This window comes from Octopus bimaculoides, chromosome 2, assembly GCF_046866305.1.
Source record: "Octopus bimaculoides isolate indiv1 chromosome 2, ASM4686630v1, whole genome shotgun sequence".
NCBI classification, from domain to species: domain Eukaryota; kingdom Metazoa; phylum Mollusca; class Cephalopoda; order Octopoda; family Octopodidae; genus Octopus; species Octopus bimaculoides.
The window spans coordinates 123,915,948-123,930,947 of NC_142929.1; the positions used below are offsets into that span (position 1 = coordinate 123,915,948).

Consider the following 15,000-nt stretch of genomic DNA (forward strand, 5'->3'; position numbering starts at 1 on the left):
CGCTGGTATTGTCATGTGGCGAGAATGGATGAGAATAGCTGTGTGAAAAAGTGCCACACCCTAGCAGTTGAGGGAACCTGTGGAAGAGGTAATCTCAGGAAGACCTGGGATGAGTTGGCGAAGCACGACCTTCAGACATTAGACCTCACCGAGGCAATGACTTCTGACCGAGACCTTTGGAAATATGCTGTGCGTGAGAAGACCCGGCAAGCCAAGTGAGACTAAAATCTAAGGCCTCTGCCAGGGATTGTAGCCAGCCCACTTATGCATACCTTTCCTTCATTTGACACTAAACTCTGCTTGCGAAGACCTGTTGAGGCAAGTGAAATCGAAATCGAACTAAATTCGATGACTGGCACCCATGCCACCGTCTCCTTCATTGAACACTAAACTCGGCTTGCGAAGACCTGTTGGGGCAAGTGAAAGCGAAATGGTGATGGCACTTGTACCAGTGGAGTGCTAAGAGTACCGTTCGAGCGTGATCGTTGCCAGAGCAGCTGCCTGGCTTCCGTGCCAGTGGCACGTAAATAGCACCATTTGAGCGTGATCGTTACCAGTGTCGTCTTCCTGGCATGTGAAAAGACATTCGAGCGAGATCGTTGCCACTGGACTGGCTCCTGTGCAGGTGGCACATAAAATACACCATTTTGAGCGTGGCTGTTGTCAGTACCGCCTGACTGGCCTTCGTGCCGGTGGCACGTAAAAGCACCCACTACACTCTCGGAGTGGTTGGCGTTAGGAAGGGCATCCAGCTGTAGAAACTCTGCCAAATCAGATTGGAGCCTGGTGTAGCCATCTGGTTCACCAGTCCTCAGTCAAATCGTCCACCCCATGCTAGCATGGAAAGCGGACGTCAAACGATGATGATCATCATCATGATCATGTATGTATGTGTATATATATATATATATAAATATATATATATATGTATATCATGTATATATATATATATATATATATATATATATATATATATATATATATATATATATATATATATATATATATATATATGTATATATACTTATATATGTCTGTATGAGTTAGAGGTTAATAAACCATCTAAGGGATATTAAATATCCAGTGTGCTACTGGATGTGTAGCTACGTATTTTTAACCAAGTGCTTACTATTGCTTGGCAATATCGCAATCGAATACTAGGTATGGGTGGGGGTAAATTGGAAATTTTCCTAGGATTTATGAGGCAAATAAGAAAATGGAGAGGATATAAAATTGACAAACATCAGCCAGTAGACATTCCATTATATCTACTTATTAAATGATAACAAACAAGTGGTTAAGTGGTATAAGTCAACGAATGAGATCAGCCAATAAATACGTAAACGGATATATATATAGAGAGATGAATGAATAATAATAGATGAGTATACAGATACAAATCATTTATGGCCGTTTCTACCATGAGGCCTCAGAATCTTCCAAGTCATCCTCATCACATCAGTGATATACAGGGATGAATAAACGTTGGACAGAGATTGGGTAGTAGTTGAGCCTCAAGGCTTCTTCAGAGAGTACAAATGTTAGGAAACTAACAGGTGGGTAATTCAGTTAGAATAATAGAGTAGGGTAAATAAGATAGAGTAAAATAGGTCAAAATAAAAAATAATGTAATGTAATAGACATAGTAAGGAAAAGTAAGAACTTCATTTTAAGGTGTTATTATAATCCATGGTATTCCATTGTGTGGTAAGTAAAAAAAAGACACTCTCAGGAGATATATCTGCAGACTACAGTTTACATCATATTTTCATTATACTGAGGGAAATAGTGAAGGTAGCATGCTATGTGGTGGGTTTAATGGTATGGTCCATGCTTATTTGCCTTATATACTTATATATATATATATATATAATATTAGGGACAAAATCCAAAATTACAGGTAAAAACTCAATTAAAATCAATTTATAAAAAATTAAAATTAAATTGAGCTTTATAGATAAAATATAGATAAAATATATAGTTTTAGGGAAAATAACCAAGTTTCAAGAACTCATCGATGAAAATCCACTATCACATATAGAAAAATTAACAATTAAAAGTACAATAAATGAGTATAATATAAAGCAAAGTAAATATCATATGTGATAGTGGATTTTCATCGATGAGTTCTTGAAACTTGGTTATTTTCCCTAAAACTATATATATATATATATATATATATATATATATATATATATATATATATATATATATATATATATATTTATAAGTCAGTAAATAGTGGGGTTGTGTTAACCGCACATGGAGAAATAATAGGAAAATATATATATATAATTTAAGATTAGGTAGGGTATATCAGGTGTTTTCAAACTGTGGTCCTCGGACCACAGGGGGTCCGCAAGGACAAGACAGGGGGTCCGTGGACAGCAAATACTTTTTATGGGCAATTTGATTTTATATATGTTTTTTTAATCGAAATCTTTTAATTGACAATAAACCTATTTGTTAGATACTGTTAAATAAATGTAAAAATATATGTTATTTTAAGCAAATATTTATGTTTAAATTTCATAAGCATTTATAAGGGGGTCCCTAAGGTAAAGCCTGAAATATAAAGGGGTCCGCAAGTCAAAAAGTTTGAAAACTCCTGGGGTATATAATACCACTTGCTAAAATCCGAGCCATTGCTCCCAAAACCACCATAAAAATTACAATTAAGATACACATGAGCAATGCAATGAACATTTCAAAAATAGGCTTACCCTTGCTTTGAATACATAGATAAGTAATACATATTTCTATACCAATTGATTTCACACTTTGCATGACAAGCATGCTTTGCAATCATCAGTGAAAAACAGCATTTAACATCTATTTCTAAAATGTTCACTATGTTAGCTCATGTGCGTTCCTAACTTTAAACGTCCTACTCTGCTTAAAAGAAATTATCGTAAACAAGAAAAATTTAGATAGAGTAGTATTATTATCATTATTCACAGTAATAATAAGGTGGCTAGCAAGTTCACTCCTTTACAGGCACAATATAAAGTAATTTAAGATTAGGTAGAGTATATACTACCACTTGCTAAAATCAGAGCCAATGCTCTAAAAGCCACCATAAAAAATTATATATACATATATATATAATTCCATCATGTTGAACCATTAATGGCTACACATTTTTTCTCTCTCTCTATGTTTTTCATTCACTCTCCCTTTTTTCCCTTTTGATCCTTTTTGGAAGAGTATAGGTTCGAAACATAAAAGACTTTTCCATTCTTCCTGAGCATTAAATTAATACAATTGCTTGTTGTTCCTACACATGTCTTTGTCTTTTGTTTTCTGTAAATTTGAACTATATAGACATACACACACACACGCACATATATACACACACATATATATATATATATCATATCATTGTTTTATAGCAACTTATCTATGCTTGCATGGGTCAACCAGAATTTGTTAAGGCAGATTTTCTATGGCCAGAATCCTTTCCTGTCACTAACCCTCACCTGTTTCCAAGTAGGGTAGTATTTTCCCATGGCTGGATACATTTCCACAGAAGATTGGAAATGGAGGACGTTACATGCATGATGGTGATGCTCATTTACAACTATGACATTATGTCATGACAAGAAAGCTCTTTCACACACACACACACACTCACACACACACATTCACACACGTGCTTGTATAGTTATAGATATGTAGTAACGCTGTGCGCATGCGTAGTCTCACGCATGCGTGCAATTCAACAACCAAGCTTTCCCGCTTCATTCTGCCTCTTTCTTGCTGGCCAGCGATTGAGCAAGGACGTGTTTAGCTGTCTCTCTCCATCTTTCGAACTTACGCTAGACAGCTCGCTCACATCTACATACCAACGTCCCAACAACCATGCTCACACACACAGAAGACGTCTCAACAAACAAGAGATAAAGTTGTATATATTAACCACCTTAAAATAAATAATTGTTATGTTGATAGTCTGGAGTTCAGCGTTCCGTTAATTTCTAATTTTATATAGGAAAGTCAGGTATACATCTAATGATGTATAACCCACTTTCCTATAAAGTGGTGACCCCGACGAAGAAACAAACGCAGCATGGATTCTGGACTACCAACCTATAACTGGTGAACCCGACTAAAGAACAAATGCGGCCATGGAGACTGAACTACCAAGCAGCGATGACCACTAACGCCACCGACATCTCTAACCATAGTCAACACGACTTACTATGTACACCAAACTAAACCACCGCGGCAAATCTCTCTCTTCGATTCTGTTAGGTGACTTAGCTTCACCACGATAATAAACAGACAAGAATTACAGCCTGCGATACTTCCAATTGTGTACTCAAGAACTTGGTATAAAACTCTCACGTGTACTGACTTTCTATCTGCTGTGATATCTCACATACATATAGACGGCCTGTCTTTTATTATGTTCTTATATGTCGCATTCACACTCTCACATACACATACATCTTTTATGCCACACTAAGTATCTCTTGTTATTCATTTCACACAGTTGTCTTTTCTATCGTCTCATTACTGGCTATTTATGTTATCGTAGTATAACATAATTATTTGTATATCATCTTTGATATATTATTTTGTGTTCGACCGTGTGACACGTTTAAATAAAAGGAATCCTCTGTTTTTCCATTCGTCACCATTTCTCCTTTTTGAGTTCGCACGGTCGTTTTTTCATCTTGGGTTAAGAAAATTTTTCTTCGAGGTTTTCGCTAATGGTCGTACAGAGATTTGTCTGTCAACCGTCTGTAAAAGCGCACCTCTTCAAACACCATCATCACCGAGCAGCCTTTTCACCACCAGTTTCGTTCAACCAAGATTACCACCGCGACGACAACAACTACTACTACCAACTACAAGCATTCCCCCGACGTCGCCAGGTTTCAACAGGACATCATTACCACCACACATACAGAACACAGCTATATTACAATTCCTGCGCCGACGTCTTCACCATCAATGTACTGTCTAACATTATGTCGTGCGCCAACTTACCACGACTTCCTGCGTATTAACATTCCAAATTTCCTTGTGTAACTTTTATAGAATATTCCGTACCAGGTAACCGGTCACAACTAGCATCCGACGCTCAACTACAGCTCTGCTCACGGACCACAACTTCCTGCGTATGGACATTCTATCTCCTTGTAGAATTTTAATACGAACTGGTTTTCTCCATCTCAGTGTTTTAAGACTTTTCACAGTCTGTTACAGACACTTTTACTATGTTCTGTGTTTTTTCTCACACACACACACTTGTGCACTCATACATTTTCTTTCCTTTCAGTAAAAACAAACACTCAGACTTTCACATTCCGTGATTCCAGTTCCTGGACAGTAGTCATCACGATTTGTTTTCTCATTGTCTCATTTGTTTTTTACTAGGTGGCATTTACTGCCCATATTGCATGTTTTTCTTTCATTCCTTCAATTTGTACATTGCATGCATGTATCACACGAGTGTACATTTCATTTCTTTCATTTTTCTTTGTGTATGTTTGTGCTACATCTTGTGGGTGGTTTTCAGTGGCCATCCTGCCTCAGGCGTTCCAACAGAATTATATTATCGTGCGTTCCGCACTGGCAAGGGAGCCCTGTAGTAACGCTGTGCGCATGCGTAGTCTCACGCATGCGTGCAATTCAACAACCAAGCTTTCCCGCTTCATTCTGCCTCTTTCTTGCTGGCCAGCGATTGAGCAAGGACGTGTTTAGCTGTCTCTCTCCATCTTTCGAACTTACGCTAGACAGCTCGCTCACATCTACATACCAACGTCCCAACAACCATGCTCACACACAAAGTAGACGTCTCAACAAACAAGAGATAAAGATGTATATATTAACCACCTTAAAGTAAATAATTGTTATGTTGATAGTCTGGAGTTCAGCGTTCCGTTAATTTCTAATTTTATATAGGAAAGTCAGGTATACATCTAATGATGTATAACCCACTTTCCTATAGATATGTATATATAATATATGTGTTTGTGTGTATACAGAAAAGCAAATAAACACATGTACACATATATACTCATACATATAGACATGTTCGTGGCTGTGTGGTAAATAGCTTGCTTACCAACCACATGGTTCTGGGTTCATTCCCACTGCATGGCACCTTGGAAAAGTGTCTTCTACTATAGCCTCGGGCCGACCAAAGCCTTGTGAGTGAATTTGGTAGACGGAAACTGAAAGAAGCCCATCATATATATATATATATATATATATAAATTGTAAATGTAAAAATAAAAACAAAACACAAAGGATTCTGCGGTACACGTGTTTCAAGCTTTATAGTTGTTACATCAGTGTATAATTGACCGTATAAAGCTATCTTCAGCCGCAAATGTATTCTCTCCCAAGAGTTATATCACATAGAAGTTAAAGGAGGAAGAAAGATGAGATATAAGAGGTGAGGTTCCGTTTGGTATTTTGTATTGCAATATACCTCGTAGAATTCTTAATTTGATATATTTATACATAATTTCTTCGGTACTCCGGAATCCGTCCATACCTTGCCACAATTCAGTGTGTAGTGAACGCTAAGTAAACAATACTATTTAATATTAGTTAGAAGGGTAGTGTTAAAGGAGGGAATAAGCTGGTGGTTAAAACAATACAACAAAAATGAAATAATAATATAAAATAAGGAATATAAAATACTAAGAAGAAAAATACACAGATATTCATACAAAAATAAAAGGAGTCAAATCGGTGGGGCGGGTGATCTAAGAAACAATAAGAGAAAATTTGGATAGTAAATTAAGATACATCTAAGCCATTTAGACGGGTTGGATAAGGGTGGTGAGGAAAAGTCTAAATGTAGAAGAAGAAGATAAGTAGATATAGATACAGAGATCTTAACGGTCGTAAGTGATAGATAGATATGAGCTGTATCTGCCTATGTCAGTGGTGGGTTGTAAATAAGTGGCGTCAGGCTAGAGTAAACTTGAAATATGATATTCTTGTGGTGACTGGTCAGTTTCGGCGATTTACAACTTAAGTATACGAACTTATCTATTATATTGGTACATATGTAGCGAAACTACCTATCGTCACTAGATACAAAACTACTATCGCCATTACATACAATCTTCTCATTTAAATATAAATAAATGCGAGCGTAGTAGAGAACCCATTCCTTGTCATCACGTGACTGATTATTATTCGAATCGGCAACTTCTTCGAACCGTTCCCGCCAGAACGCAAACTGACCAATCACAGCCCCTAATAAGGTCACGTGATAGAGTAAAATTCTATCACCGTCTTGGAGCCCTCTTAACGCTATAAATAGATCAACTCATACCCAACAAATTTGTCTCGGTCCAGTTTCTCTTTGAGAACTGTTCCGTGTACCACACGACAACAGCAGCAGTTCCAGCGACCACTTCAACAGCTTCGTCCAGCCAACGATGACCACCGCCGTCGCCACATCAGCAACAAGAGTCTACGACTACTATCCAGCATCATCGTCATGACCAACACGATTCTACGATTACTACTACCGATCATCAATCTCCACCAGCGTCAACACGACTTACTATGTACACCACACCAAACTACCGCGGCACATCTCTCTCTTCGATTCTGTTAGGTGACTCAGACAAGAAATTCTCAGCCAGCGACGAACATCTGTATAACAAGAAACACGGCCCGGCATCGATGCCACGACATCACAACTAGTGATCAGCACTGCCACACTCAGCCAACTCACTTTCACATACAGAACTTTTCCTATAGTGTACACAAGAACTGGTATATAATTGCTCACGTGTTATTGACTCTCTTTCTATCTGCTGTAAACACTCATACACACATGTATCACTCACATACACACTTTTCTTTGTATGACGGCCTGTCTTTGATAATGTTCTTATATGTCGCATTCACACTCACACACAGACATACATCTTTAACGCTACAATAAATATCTCTGTTATTCATCTAATACGGTTGTGGTCTTTCATTACTGGTCATCTATGTTATCGTCGTATAACATATCATGTATATCATCATCGATACATTATTGTGTGTTCGACCGTGTGACGCGTTTAAATAAAAGGAGTCCTCTGTTTTTCCATTCGTCACCATTTCTCCCTTTTTGAGTTCGCACGGTCGTCCCTTACACATACACTTATTTAGATGATGAAAGGGTTAAGGAGGTGGAAAGGGTAATTAGAACATATAAGACCTTAAAGAATGAATAATTAGAAAATGTCCACAAGAAAAGGGAAATAAAGTGTGTGGGAGAGGGAGGGCTGGACGTTCAAATTCAAAATACAGAGTATTGGGGGCATTTCAACCGTGGTAATATAGTATAATATTGATAGGAAATAATAGCACCCACATTAATAATGCAAAAAATAAGAAATGAAAAATAAAAAATAAAAATAAGAGATAAAAAATAAAAACATAAAGGAATTAAAAAATTAAAAGATAAAAATAAAAAAATAAAAAGGATATAGAATAAAAATGTAAAAATATAAATTGAAAATGTAAAATATATAAAAATTGAGAAAATATATATATATAAATAAAAGAATATACATATAAAAATAAAGTAACAAATGAAATAAAAAATAAAAATGTAAAAATAATCGAATAAAAAAAATAAAAGTAAGAACTATAGAAAAAGTATTGATTAGTGTTATTTTGTTTCATTTTTGTGTATTGTAGTGTCATTGGAGAGTTTCAGGTCAGCGACTGAAAGGTGGAACTATATCCATAGGTTTGGGATTATGGATCCGGTTTATTAAAAATGTGTGTATATTATGTGGTCATAATCCAGCTATTCGAGGGTAAACAAAATTATTAAGGTACATAGTTAGGTTAGGGGTAGAGTACGGGCCTTGCTAATTTGGTGTCTGAGTTGTGGTAGGCAGGATCTAACGTGGGAGTAGTTAATGAGAGAAGGTGTAGAAGTGCTTCTAACTAAAAGAGAGGACTTAGGGGTTATAATATCTTAAGGTTTTCATCATTTTATGGATACAGGAGGGTTTGAAATCTGACCTCTTATTAACTAGCTTATTCTTATCGGGGAATTTAATAATTTTCAAAAGTTCAAGGGAGCATAACTGGCAACCAGTTCTATTATCTTTATACGTTGGGGCCGATCCAACAATAGACCATCTAAGGTTAAAATTAATCTTGTCGTCCTTAAGCTCCCAAATTCTACGAGATAATGAAGTGTTGTTAGCCTTATGTCTGAGTCTAAACGAAGATCCGTGGTTATAAAATCTAGATTTCCAGGATGAAGAGCATCCAAGGTAGGGGAGGGTGTTAGTTTCCGTGATAATTTCGCAGGAGTATATTACGTTTTTAGCTAAGCAGTTTCCACGTAAGGGACATGTCGAAGGTGTTACACAATTGCAACCGATTTTATAATTGTTAGGTCGTCTTGTGCTTACATTTGTGGGGTAGCTGCTTATAGTATTATTATTGCTGCTACCTCTATTTGGGTTGTTCGAAGTTACTTCACCTCGATTCGTTCTGCCGTTAACATTGGTATTATACGTATTATTTCTATTAGTAATATTATTAGAATCGTGGCTGGTATAATTATTATCTTGATTATTATTAGGATTATTATTAGAGGTTGAGTTGGGTCTTCTATTATTAGTGGTAGTGTCATTATTTAATGCGGAAGGATTATAAGGTGTGCTGCTATTTTGTGTTGGGTCTAGGTTTAGTGATTCATCTATTGTCGTGCTATTTGTTATTTGGGTATGGTTACGTGGGCCAATGCTGTCGTCGTCATTACAATTATTAATACTATTAGGTATGTTATAATTTACAGGAATGTTATTTCTTATACTATCAGTGGAGGTTCTAGGATTATTGGTGTTAGGCTGATAATTAATTATTCTTAATCTAGCTTTTTTAATTTTGGTTTTGTTATGTTTAGATATAATACATTTCATATTAGGGAGGGTTGAATATGAGATTCTAATAGTTTTAGTTGAAAAGCTACTGCTATATTTGTGAGTGGGTGGAAAGTTCTTTGATATAATCGAGAATATCCTCTTACATAATCTACCTGTGACCGCTATATTGTATGGTATGTTATACCATATGTAGTTGCGTAATTTATTTTTACTTTGCTTAGAAATTATTCTATTTCTATTATCATTCCTATCGTTAGGGTTTTCTTCGCGTGAGCTAATATATATGTGTGTGTGTGTGTCTGTGTTTGTCCCCCCAGCATCGCTTGACAACCAATGGTGGTGTGTTTATGTCCCCATAACTTAGCAGTTTGGCAAAAGAGACGGATGGAATAAGTACTAGGCATCCAAAGAATAAGTCCTGGGGTCGATTTGCTTGACTAAAGGCAGTGCTTCAACATGGCCGCAGTCAAATGACTGAAACAAGTAAACGAGTAATACACATATCTCTCTATCTATCTGCCTGTCTGTATGCATGTATGTATGTGTGTATGTACTTACCTCTCACTTTATTAATTATTCATACACACACTTCATTAATCATATGCAGATACTGTTACACTTCACATCATACACGCATACAGAGACAGATACTCCCACATATACACTTAGACACCTACATCGAACATTCTTAAAACAGGTATGTCATTTCTAAAATTCATTCATTGAAACACTCTTCATAAGCACACATGAGAACACTCACACACCCATACGTGCTTTTACCTTCCCAGGTATAAGCACTTTTGGAAATACACATGCATACACATACACATACACACACACATGCGCACACATGTATGCACACAGACACACATATGGGTGTGTGTATGTATATGTGTGTTTATAATGCAAAACTGCTGTTGAGTACGCATATAGTCACTGATGTACATATATATACGTGTACACACTCACAGACAGCCATATATACCCATAGCTACATATACTCAAATACATGGGTATATACGTATGTGAGCATACATTATATACATACATATACATACACGCATGACTGAATACACAAAACACACCCATACACATATTTATCATATAAATGTATTCAGCTTGTGGAGAGAGAGAGAGAGAGAGAAATGATTTCAAACATACATTCACATATTTCTCCATTTACAAACACAAGCCATACCCCACCCCACACACACATACAATCTCAGAAATATATACATACTCTAATACCCAGTTTTTAAGGCTTTCTCAACAGATTCAATTCATTCATTTCTTCCCACAAACTTAAATAAAGGTGTGTATCTGATACGTGTTTGACAGAACATATTCACACACACACACACACACACACACAAATACAAACATACACAAACACAGAGATGCAATGAGCTAATGAGACAGCCTGTACAAAATGACTGAAGATGCTAGAAATAGCCAAAATCACCCTCAGATCATACCTCTTCAAGATGGAAGTGTATGATGTGAGGGAAATTTGGAATATAGTTTCTATTCTATGCCTATATGTATTATAATAACAGTATTTCAAGAAAGGAAATATATGTATATATTTTCAGTTTATATTTATACTTCAGTAATGTGAGTGTTGATATATTCATTCTTATTCATTATTTAGTCATTTAATATTCATATTAAATAATTCAAGTTATACTTTCAATAATAGCAGTATTAGATTCTGACCTTTCCTGTTGAAGGTTGGCAGTAGTAAGTTCATGTGTGCTTATTCTTTTACTCTCTTTTACTCTTTTACTTGTTTCAGTCATTTGACTGCGGCCATGCTGGAGCACCACCTTTAGTCGAGCAAATTGACCCCAGGACTTATTCTTTGGAAGCCTAGTACTTATTCTATCGGTCTCTTTGCCGAACCGCTAAGTTACGGGGACGTAAAGACACCAGCATCAGTTGTTAAGCGATGTTGGGGGGACAAACACAGACACACAACTGTCTGACAGTTCTGCTGCAATTTTTTATAAATTGCCTCTATAAAAGAAAAAAGCATAACATTATTATAATGGCTTTAGCTCTTTGCTATACATTAATTAGCTTGGATAATAGACATAACTAACTTCCTCATGCCATCCTGATTATGGCAGACAACACACTTGATTGACAAAGAATACGTAACATTTAGTTCATGTGTATAATATGTACTTCTAATATGTACGTTCAAAAGCCTGCAAAAGATAGTGAACATTTTACACAAATAATACACCAATCACACACACACACACACATACATGCACACACACACATGCATATATAATTGTTTAACAAATATAGGATTTAAATGTAAGCTTCTGTAAGTTTCATGGCTTGATAATACAATAGCTGGATGAGCTTGCATAGTGTACCATATACTATCCTGCAATCTTTCAAGTGTTTTGAGCCTGAAAGATTTCAGAATAGTACACAGTACACTATATAATCTCATATGGTTGCTGTACTACCAGAGTATTAAACTTCTAGTAGCTCATGTTTAAATCCCATGTTTGTTAAATAATATTTATCTATCACTGGGAAGAGAAGGAATAATTCATGAGCGTTTATTTCCAATTTAAAAATGCACACAGAAATAAAACACATTGGCAAAATGCTTTATGCTATTTAAAAGATAATTTTTTGCTCTACAAGATAGTGTGTTTTTATTTTTTTGATTTTTTGATTTTTGTGTATTTTCAGATCATTAAAATGAAATGTCAAGTGGACGAAACCGAGCATCTTCAACACTGGTGACACTTTGATGGCATTAATATCATAAGATTTGAGCTGATAAATAAAAGTCTAAACACCTAGGAGCCATTTCAAATTTCTTTCAAATTCTCTACTCCGTCTTTGAACACCTGATGAGATGGACATATCCTACATGCCACAAAATTGTAAGTAATGTGGAGTTGAGTTAAATTGCTCATAAATACGTGTGACTCTAATGAAATGTGTTGAGTGCTACTTTCTTTCATTTACTTTCTCACTTGTTTACACACCAGTGGATTTTTGAATCTGCTGCAGTCACAGAGAGGGTCATAGCCCAAATAATTAGGGAGAGAATCAGTCTAGACGAGATGCAGTTTGGGTTTGTGCCAGGGAAAAGCACCACTGATGCTATATTTCTGGTAAGACAGCTGCAGGAGAAATACCTAGCCAAAGATAAACCTCTATACCTGGCTTCTGTTGACATAGAGAAAGCCTTTGACAAGATCCCCTGATGCCTTACCTGGTGATCAATGCGGAAACTAGGAATAGATGAGTGGTTAGTGAGAGCTGTAAGAGCCATGTACAGGGATGCTGTCAGTAAGGTGAGGGTTGAAAATGAGTACAGTGAAGAATTCACAGTAGGGGTCCACCAATGATCAGTCCTCAGCCCCCTCTTTTCATCATAGTCCTTCAGGCAATAACAGAGGAATTCAAGACAGGATGCCCCTGGGAGTTTCTCTATGCTGAATACATTGTTCTAATAGCTGCATCACTCTCAGAACTAGAGGAGAAGTTTCAAGTGTGGAAGCAAGGACTAGAATCGAAGGGTCTTAGAGTCAATCTAGCAAAAACCAAAGTCTTAATAAGTAGGAAGGCAGGCAAACCACAAACCACAGGTAGATGGCCCTACTCGGTATGTAGAAAAGGAATAGGTAGAAACTCCATAAGATGTCCCTGGTGTAAGCTATGGATGCATAAGAGGTGCAGCAATATCAAAAGAAGGCTAACTGGGAAGATAGTTTTTGTGTGTGGCAAATGCTCAGGGGCAAATGTGCAGAAAACAGCCTCCATCACATTCCAGGGGAAAAAGCTAGTAGTTGATAGCCTCCGTTACCTAGGTGACCAAGTCAGTAGCAGGGGTGGTTGCTCTGAGAGTGTAGCTGCTAGAATAAGAATAGCCTGGGCAAATTTCAGAGAGCTCCTACATCTGCTGGGCCTCTCGCTCCAAGTAAAAGGTAGACTGTATGATGCATGTGTGCAAACAGCCATGCTACATGGCAGTGAATCATGGGCTGTGACTGCTGAGGACATGTGTAAGCTTGCAGGGAATGAAGCTAGTATTCTCCACTGGATGTGTAATGTCAGTGTGCATACGCGACAAAGTGTAAGCACCCCAAGAGAAAAGTTGGACATAAGAAACATCAAATGTAGTGTGCAAGAGAGATGATTTAGCTGGTATGGTCATGTGTTGCATATGGATGAGGACAGCTGGGTGAAAAAGTGTCACACCCTAGCAGTTGAGGGAACCTGTGGAAGAGGTAGCCCAGGAAGACCTGGGATAAGGTGGTGAAGCACAACCTTCGAAAATTGGGCCTCACCGAGGCAAAAACAAGTGACCGAGACCTTTGGAGATATGCTGTGCTTGAGAAGACCTGACAAGCCAAGTGAAACCATAACCATGGCCTATGGCAGTGCAGCATAACCAGCCCATTTAAGAGCACCCTTCAATCTTTGGGCAATAAACTGCGCTTGCGAATACTTGCTGAGGCAAGTGAAGTCATTGTCGTGGCCGATGACAGTACCACCTGATTGCCACCCGTTCCGGTGGCATGTAAAAAGCGCCATCCGAGCATGGTCATTGCCAGTGCTGCCTGACTGGCCCCTGTGGTGGTGGAATGTAAAAAGCACCCACTACACTCATGGAGTGGTTGGCATTAGGAAGGGCATCCAGCTGTAGAAACATTGACAGATCGCATTGGTGTCTGGCGTTGCCTTCTAGCTCGCCAGCTCTCAGTCAAACCGTCCAACCCATGCCAGCATAGAAAGCAGATGTAAAACGACGACGATGATGATGATGATGATGTTAGCTGTCTATCTTTCTCAATTTTTTTTCTTTCTTCTTGTTTTTTTGTTTATCTTGTTAACTCTTATCACATAACTATTCTTCAGTGACACATTTTCCTGCAGATATTTTGTATTTTTAGTCTCCTGATAAACGTGGCATTTATTATTGCTGCAGAAGCAATTATATAGACATAAATTTTTTAATAGAAATACCATCCTTCTTTCACATGATCTATCTATCTATCTATCTATCTAGATATCTAGCTAGCTAGCTACCTCTATATGCGTGTGTGTGTGTATATATGAATATGTATATATATATATATAT

General features: G+C 37.2%; 1 long non-coding RNA gene across 5 annotated transcripts in view; it reads left to right on the plus strand.

Annotated features, from left to right (window-relative positions):
- Window positions 1-15,000, plus strand: part of LOC128247017 (uncharacterized) — a 90,852-nt gene that overhangs the window by 49,518 nt on the left and 26,334 nt on the right. For 3 of the 5 annotated variants that reach the window (XR_016240734.1, XR_016240733.1, XR_008263420.2), the window contains exon 2: window positions 12,597-12,793. This is a non-coding gene — a long non-coding RNA (uncharacterized LOC128247017). Of the gene's footprint in view, window positions 1-8,668; window positions 9,776-10,256; window positions 10,579-12,596; window positions 12,794-15,000 lie in introns of those variants that run through there. The other 2 variants (XR_016240735.1, XR_016240736.1) reach the window with 2 other exon arrangements.